The 9,007-nt window shown below is 36.5% G+C and overlaps 1 long non-coding RNA gene across 1 annotated transcript in view; it reads right to left on the bottom strand.

Moving 5' to 3' along the window:
* The window catches only part of LOC134198741 (uncharacterized), a 434,518-nt gene that overhangs the window by 364,825 nt on the left and 60,686 nt on the right, over positions 1–9,007 (bottom strand). The window lies entirely within an intron of this gene.

The raw sequence follows: 9,007 nt of genomic DNA, 5'->3' as shown, positions 1-9,007 counted from the left end.
GCTCGGGTCAACGATCGCACGGGCGCGGCGCGGCGCAGACTCGCGCGATCGCACAAATACTTCTTTACAACATTTGTCTAAATAACACCATCATCAAAGGTGTCATTGGTACTATTGTCTGTCTTCGTTTTCGGTCTCCTAACACCCAGTATAAACTATAAGTTTGGGAAATTTCATACTCCTCCGTCTGCGTAATTTTCGTATAAAGGGATACAAAGTTTTTGCTTCACGTATCTATTTTTTTTTTATTGGTTAGTTGGGTGCACGAGCTCACAGCCCACCTGGTGTTAAGTGGTTACTGGAGCCCATATACATCTACAACGTAAATGCGCCACCCACCTTGAGATATAAGTTCTAAGATCTCAGTATAGTTACAACGGCTGCCCTACCCTTCACACCGAAACGCATTACTGCTTCACGGCAGAAATAGGCAGGGCAGTGGTACCTACCCGCACGGACTCACAAGAGGTCCTACCACCAGTAAAAACTATATATATTTATATGAATTGGTGTTCGTTAGTCGAGCCAAAACTCGAGAACGGCTGGACCGATTTGGCTAATTTTGGTCTTGAATTATTTGTGGAAGTCCAGAGAAGGTTTAAAAAGTAGATAAATATCAAATGCTCGGAATTAAATAAATACAAACAATTTTGTTTTTCCTTTGACGTGTCGCCCGTCGGTCGGATTCTTTTCTTTGTTTTAAGTTTATTTTATACAAAAGTTTAGGTCTTTCATTTATCGATTGAGGCACTACGAAGTCTGCCGGATCAGCTAGTTAATATATAAATTCGTTGTGTTGACACCGTACATCAGTGTTATAGACGCAAGATGAGTCACACACAATGATCGTCAGGCTTATGGCTTATGTTAGTCACCGTGCCAAGGCCGGTGAAGGGACGGTACGTGCCGCAATTATACCCTGTGACCTAGGGCCCAGCTCACCGCAGCGGTCTTATAATAAGCCTAAATTACACCTAGATTAGGATTCAAAATTATATAATTTGCTTGAATAATTGACGTTTCAATGATACGGGTTTTTAATGGTTTCTGAAGATTGATGTTCGGCTCATTTGATTGACTTCGGTGGTAGATTATCATACAGTTCTGGTGGGATGGTGGGATTGTCGCCCGTGAAGCTTAGCGATAACAGGGGTACAGCAAAACCGCGGTCAGCCATGAGGATTCCACTCAAATCGCGTCTGAATATAGACATGTCATGCAGAGGTCGTTATCTTATTCCTAAATAAAATCTAAAATGTACAATAATATTCATTTCATAATTACAAATATGTATTTAATATGTGCATTTGTAGTCGCAAAGTTGTTAAAAAATAATACACCGTAATATTTATATATGTACACAATATCTATTACCGTTTATTAAAATACACAATTTTATTTTACCGTAAAACAAAAAATAAGTGAAGTGAATTTAGCGCATATTTCTTTTTGGAAGTTGTTTCATAGAAAAAGTAAAACATTGAGCTATTTTCTTAAAGATAGCAAGCTAATAAAGGGCCTTTTTGTTTTAAAGTTTAAAATCGCATTATAAAATATTTTAATTTTTTTTTTATTACGTAAACTGGAGGTGCTCATCGACATCATGTCTTAAATTCGATCACTTATCTTTTGACATGTGACTGAAAAGTAAATTGAAATATGTGGGGTTGTCTTACCATTCAAACCAAAACTAATGATTGCTTCACGTGGTACCTACTAGTGCAGGCTTACATTATATCCTACCAACAGTAAATGCCATTTGACAGTCGCATTATGCTAGTATAATATTCAGAGGATGCTGTTGCCCATTCTCCGGTGTATCAGCCTAGTAATAGATAAGCTGGTGCTATTCTGCGCCGACAACACAAAGCCAGTCGTCGCTGCAAAAAGTAAATCAAACTCACGTCAAAAAACAAGTAACACTGTCCACAGGGTATACAAACTCATTTAAATTCAGTTACAGAAATGATTCACAACAGAGAAAGCAATCACTAAAACACCATTATCCTTTACGACAATCAAGAACGCATAAAAGGGTCCTTTTTAAAATTATATTTAATAAACATCGAAATTTTATTAGTATTTATTTGACAAACAATTACACGCATCCTTTGTGATGATAATGGCAGTTATCATAATATTTTACGAGGTACGCCGGCACGGATTTAGAGGTGTGACCACGCGACATTCAACAACTATCGATAAGTTGAATCAGAATGAAACTTCTGAATTTCTGTGCCTTTTCAAGTTTATTTACAGAAATAGTAGTAACAATAATGTATAATTAAATCTCCTCTGTGCTATTTGAGAAAAAAAGTGAACAGTAAATAAAATAGCGGGATTTTAGACGTCCTCCTTTCTTCCGCATTATTCTGTCACTCTAAGCGATGTCCAAGTTTCATCAGGAAATTTCAAATCGATAATGCACCAAGAAAGTCACTGAAAATAAATAGTAAAACACGGTAGGTGATTTTTTTGTAGAATTTAAATTTATTTCCTAGTATTATTATATAACACATGTAACAGTTTAAATTATGTACAATTTTACTTACAACAATAACGAATCATTTCTAGAACTTTGTTGAATATTTACATGTTTTTGTTTCAATGTACCTACTAAGTTCTAGTTAGTTTTAATCTAAGGTTTATTTAAATGAGAGTACACATTCCTTTGGTCCTATGGCATTTAGTTTGCCCGTGCACAATTTTTTTTTTTATCGCTTAGATGGGTGGACGAGCTCACAGCCCACCTGGTGTGAAGTGGTTACTGGAGCCCATGGACATCTACAACGTAAATGCGCCACCCACCTTGAGATATAAGCTCTAAGATCTCAGTATAGTTACAACGGCTGCCCCACCCTTCAGACCGAAACGCATTACTGCTTCACGGCAGTAATAGGCAGGGCGGTGGTACCTACCCGCGCGGATTCACAAGAGGTCCTACCACCAGTGAAAAATATATATATATAATAAATATATATATCGGATAATATTACGGTACAATAGTATCATATAAATAAATTCGATTATTGCAATCTCTAATCAAACAAAAATTTTATTGTCTCGCATGCCCGTTGGCCAGCTCGGACGCTGGCGCTTGGTTAACTTTTATTCACCGATCTTTAGGTATCCAAGTTTATGGCGTATCATAAATAACACGCACGAATAAAGACGTTTTGTGTTCTGAATGCGAAGTTAAAGTCATTCTGTTTGAATTCCTATTAACTAAAACGTCCACGCGACTCCGTTTGTTGATATTTATAATATTATATATTTACATATTCATTAGCAAATTGGTTCGAATTTTTTTCGATTTAAACTCTCCGCGTTTTGAGTATTCAATTTGAAACTGCACAACTTTTGTTGAACGGCAATAATAATATTTCATTAACTCCGTAGGACTTGAACCATTTCACAGCAAACAATATTTATATGTTGGTATCAAACTTCTATTAGACAATTAGGAAGGTACGAGGCAAACTGAAGTATTAGGTAATATTTTTACGAAATAATTTCCAGCTATACTCATAGTATATTATAATAATAATATAGCCTTTTATTCAGATCCATATTACAACTATATGACTAAATATAATATATAGAAAACTTGAATTTTATTTAAACTTTAATCTAGCCTATTATTTGAATGTTTCTTATTTTCTGCAGATCTGTTTGCCAATCGACAAAGGCCTCCTCCAACCTTTTCCACTCATGTCTTTCTTGAGCCACTCTGTTCCACGTGACGCCTGCCACTTGTCTTATGTTGTCATTTAATTCTATAAGATTTTCTTCATTCTTCAGCGTGAGTACGTTAAGAGCTGCGACGTATATTTTTGTGTCTTTGTAGTTGTTTTTTTTTGTATTGTTGGAGGGTTATGGTCTTTATCCCCCACGAGGACCAGTCGGCTTGGGCATAGTATATTATATGTTACGGTAAAAGTAGATATTGCGGCAAATGTACACATTTTTCGGTAAATGTGCACATTTGCCTCCTCGTTTGGGTAATGTGCATTCAACTAACATTTACAATTTCAAAGAAGGGAAATGTATATTGAATTCATAATTATCATGTCGTTTTGGTAAATGTGAGCATGGCATACAAAATACGAAATCGCAAGTTCTAGTAATGTGGTGCGCATGCGCAAGCGCATCGTTATACTGTAAAACAGAGATTTAGAACTCATGTCTCAAGATGGGCGGCGGTATTGACGTGAGTGATGCTTATGGATTCTGGTGACACACCAATCGAGGCGTAAGACACTTCGCCCAACTTCGCAAAAAAAATTTGTATATTAATGGTAAAAATAAGTAATTAAGTTTTATTTTCAATCGATTGAATCGGAACATGAAAACATTAGAAAAAATCGATTTTTTTAAATTTACTAATATCATTTTGTAAAAAAAAAAATCGCGCCAATTATTCGATAATCTCAAGAGCCCTGTAGAAAATATCCATTAAATCCAGCAGGGAATTTTCCTGCATTTACGACGAACAAACTGCCTAATAGAGAGATATCTCACCAAATAACATTACAGATACAACGAAGAAAGCTTATTGCAAATACACAAAAGATCGAAATTGAATTTACGTAAGATTTTATATTTGTATATTGTTAATGTTTGTTTTAATTCGAGTTCTTTTTTTTTTATTGCCTCTGTAGGCAGACGAGCGTACGGCTTTACCGTCGCCCATGGACTTCAGCAATGCCAGGAGCAGAGCCAAGCCGCTGCCTACTGTGTTGAATCACATTGGGTTGATTTAGGTGTCACGTATTAAATATATATGGGTTTACGTTCTCGATGTAATAATATATTTATGTAGTTGATTCAATTAAATCCGTGTAAAGCCACCGCAAAGACTCTGTAAAATAAGACAACTTTATTATGAACTTTAAGTACAGGCAGTAAGGCTGTACTGCGATTATAATTTATTACTAGGATTTTTTTAATTTTTTTTTTTACTTTCTCAAATTAACTTAGTAAATTTTTTTAGTCGATAAACTTTTACGTCTTCATTTATTTGAAACACGTTTGTTTGATCTATTTTGATCATGATACGATTTTAACTTTTTGTGATGAGATGCGACACGATACAGATGTATTTTCTTTAAGAGTTTGCATCCAAAACATAATTGATTAGTATACAAATACGGCAAAGACGAAAATTAATTGCAATTTTCTAAATTAAGGTCTAGGAAGCAAACTGTATACATTTGGATAGACTATATGACGTTTATCTAATTAATTAAGCTAGATTAAACTATTATAATGGTACTCAGATGTTACAGAATTATTATTATAAAATTTTTTTTATTGAACGATTTTGAAACTTAAGTTCTAAGTGATTACCAAACCCTTTAGACGTTTCAACATGAATACCATCGCACAACATAAGATATATTTTAATATACTAAGCTTGACTTATAAGTTTAACTATGAATATTTTTTTTTCTCTTGATAACATTGTTTCACAATAAATTCGAAGTCGCGGAAGTAACGTAAATTACCTAATAGAATCTTTAATTATTTTACGAACCGGTTTCTCAAACGAAGATGCCTCAAACATCGGCAAAATCCACCAGAACACGAGACGATGAAGCTATTACGTTTTTTTTTTTTTTTTTTTAAATTATAAACACTAATAATAACCAATTAAATTCAAAACTAATAGCTTTAATGCATTAACTACAATATAACTTGGTACCAATTAATCGTAAAATTATTTATAACACACACACTGACATAAATTTTTATTGCACTATACATTGATTAGTATAACGAGCCAGTCCGACTATTTGATGACCGAATTAACATTTTATAGAAATTAATCGATTCCGTATATATATATCGATTATACTATCGTGTAATAAACGTCTCGTTATGGCTAATGGTAACATATGTTCATTGTGTTCGAAACGGGAACTATACAATGTAATTTTCTATTTATTTTTAATCAGTTTTTTTTTGGGTAATGAAATGATATTGCATTTCTCGTTATGATATGGACGCGATTATCGATATTATAGTGATGCATCGATTATCCGGGATCGACGGTACGTTTCTAATTTTTTTTTCTTTTTACTTTGAGATTAAGTTCGACTGTTTATAGAATTTTGAGTGAACATCTTTCTTTCACAGATTATGCATGAATTGAAATTTATATAAAAAAAAACATTAATAAGTAATTAAAGTTCAAATGAAATTATATAGTGTTCTCTTTAAAAAGAGCTGAACGATCGATTATGAATAAATTAAGAAAACAATGCAAAACCGCCGTCGCCCCAAAACATATCTTGTCGCATCCCCCGGATCCACTCTCGATGCTTTCAGGACCCTCAAGCAAGGACAAAGAGTCCAACGAGCGAATTAACCCATCATAGCCGACAGAGTTTCTCGCCGGATCTTCTTTCTGGTCGCGATTCCGATCCGGTGGTAGATTCTGCGAAGTACTGCTCTTGCTAGGGCTTGTGTTCCTCTCAAGTTGAGTCCGTGAGCTCACTTACCTATCCGGGTGTAGCTGGAATATCCTTATAAGCTACCAGCGAATAAGTAGGGGGGGAAAAATTCAGAAATTAATTTGAGTTTATTCACAATTTTATTTAATTTGGATTGACTCCCTACCTCCCTTTTTACATGTTACATTTATGTTAATTTCAGAGACTAGAGAGACTTCACGGTTTGAATGATGCTACAGGTATTTCTGAGAGGAAGAGGACCTAAAGAGGACCTAATTAATACACACGGCTTAACCGCTTTTTAGAGCCTTAAAACCGGATAACGCGAATCGCTTCCTGAAGAAGAAACACAATATTAGTATTTAAGCCGTACTGTATCGTAATACCTAGCTGGCTAATAGATGTAACATAATTCTAATGGGTCCCCCATTTAAGATGGACAGCGTCCTGTAACATCTAGAGGCTCTGGCTACCGAATTTCAATAGCATTTTTAGAATAACCTTTTTTTTGTGGTAGGACGTCTTGTGAGTACGCACGGGTTGGTACCCCTACTCTACCTATTTCTGCCCTGAAGATGTAATGCTTTTCGGATTGAAGGGTAGAGCAGCCGTTCTACTCTAAAAACGGAGATCTTAGAACTTATGTCTTAAGGTAGAACGATCGGCATTTATGTAGTAAATGTCTATGGGCTCCGGTAACCATTTAACAGCTACTACCTAATAATACCTATTATATCTACTGCCTAATAATATCAGTACCTAAATAATACTTAAAAATCGCAACTCCTCAAAATAAATGCGTAAATTTCATAACATCGTTGTCGCGTGCAGCTTCCGCTCAATATCGTTTGCCGTCCTCAAAATTATGAATAAACAAAAAAAAAAAAAAAAAAACGATTACTCACAATCAAGCCGGAGTCAGAAAAACTTTCGGAGGGCGACGTCGGCAACTCGCGGCTCAGACGTCTTCGGCCAAATTAAAACTAATTTATGTTGATTGAATCCATAATAGAAAAACATCATACCAGAACGAAGTTCGAATTGCGTTCCCAAACAAGACTTATTAATGTTGTCTTAGAATTCCTTGGATAGCGCCCCGCGTCCGGGATATTATTTGAATTTCGAACCTCTGTCTGAGGATTTTTATGAATAATGACATTTATGATTTCCAATTTCGAAATTACTCGTGGCCACGATTTTCTTTTTTATGCGTACCTATTTTCAAACTAATTAAAAGAGGTTATTTTCAATATTCAGTTCTTATTACTGTTAAGGTTAGATAGAGTGATAGTTGTAAATCCTTTTGTAATTTAATCAGTTTTGCTTCACAAAACCAAAACCTTTCGATTCTATCTCTAATCGAAGAAAAACACTGTATATTTAACAATCGCGGCCAACATCATTTTTGTTTGGAAAGGACAAAAACTGTGTCCTTATGAGTATAGTTTGAGATTTCGTCCCAATGTGTCAAAGTGGGTGGTAGCATTCACATTGTGAACTCTACAGTAACTTAACCTTACCGGTAGCCACTAAACATCGGATGAGCCGGGTATTGGGCCAAACACCAGAAGAATCTATATTTATTTAAACTTAGTAACGCAAAATATGAGCATTGCAATTCGTTCATAAAAACTGACGATTCAAGATTAAGGTGAACCAACAGCGTAGAAGTCCTTAATTGTTTTTCCTTTGTTTATTTATGTGTGCATAGAATACTAATGCAGTAAATTTATCTTAACATAAAAATCCTAATATGTTATTTTTATCGCTACGATGCCATATTGTATTCGCACAGTAAATACCTTACCATAGTGACTATTTTGGCGGCGAAATATTCATGCGTCTCAGTTTTAATGGTACGACAATCATTTTTGTAATACGTGCGAACTTTTTTTTCTTTCGAGCAGGGAGCCAAACCTCGTACAGGGCTCCCGCGCTTAGGGGGCACGTGCGCGGTCTGCGGGCCCAAAGATTCTATTTAGGGCCATACCCACTAAATGACTCTTGCACTCTTTCGCCCGACTTCCGATCTTCGTCCGAGGTCAGAACCCAAGCAGAGTAGGGGGTTTCCCGCGTTCAACACTTTAACCAGACTAATGGCGTCATCGCGAGGACGCGCGCCCGACGGATCCTTGAGGCGATCGTCGACGACCAAGGACGCCAGTTTCCATAGAACGGCGGCCTGCCGGATCTGAATGCGGTGAACCGATGACCGACTGCTCTTCTAGAATACGTCCGGGATACGACGACGGCCTTGGCCGCAGACCGTGGTCGCTGCCGTCAGATTCTACCTCCATTTTTTTTTGCTCGAATGGGTGGACGAGCTCACAGCCCACCTGGTGTTAAATGGTTACTGGAGCCCATAGACAACTACAACGTAAATGCGCCAACCACTTTGAGATATAAGTTCTAAAGTCTCAAGTAAAGTCACAACGGCTGCCCCACCCTTCGAACCGAAACGCATTATTGCTTCACGGCAGAAATAAGCAGGGCGGTGGTACCTACCCGCGCGGACTCACAAGTGGTCCTACCACCAGTAAAAAACCAGAGCC

Source organism: Bombyx mori, chromosome 4 (assembly GCF_030269925.1).
Source record: "Bombyx mori chromosome 4, ASM3026992v2".
Taxonomy (NCBI): Eukaryota; Metazoa; Arthropoda; class Insecta; order Lepidoptera; family Bombycidae; genus Bombyx; species Bombyx mori.
Note: the sequence above shows the minus strand (reverse complement) of the source record. Positions and strands in the feature narration are given on the sequence as shown.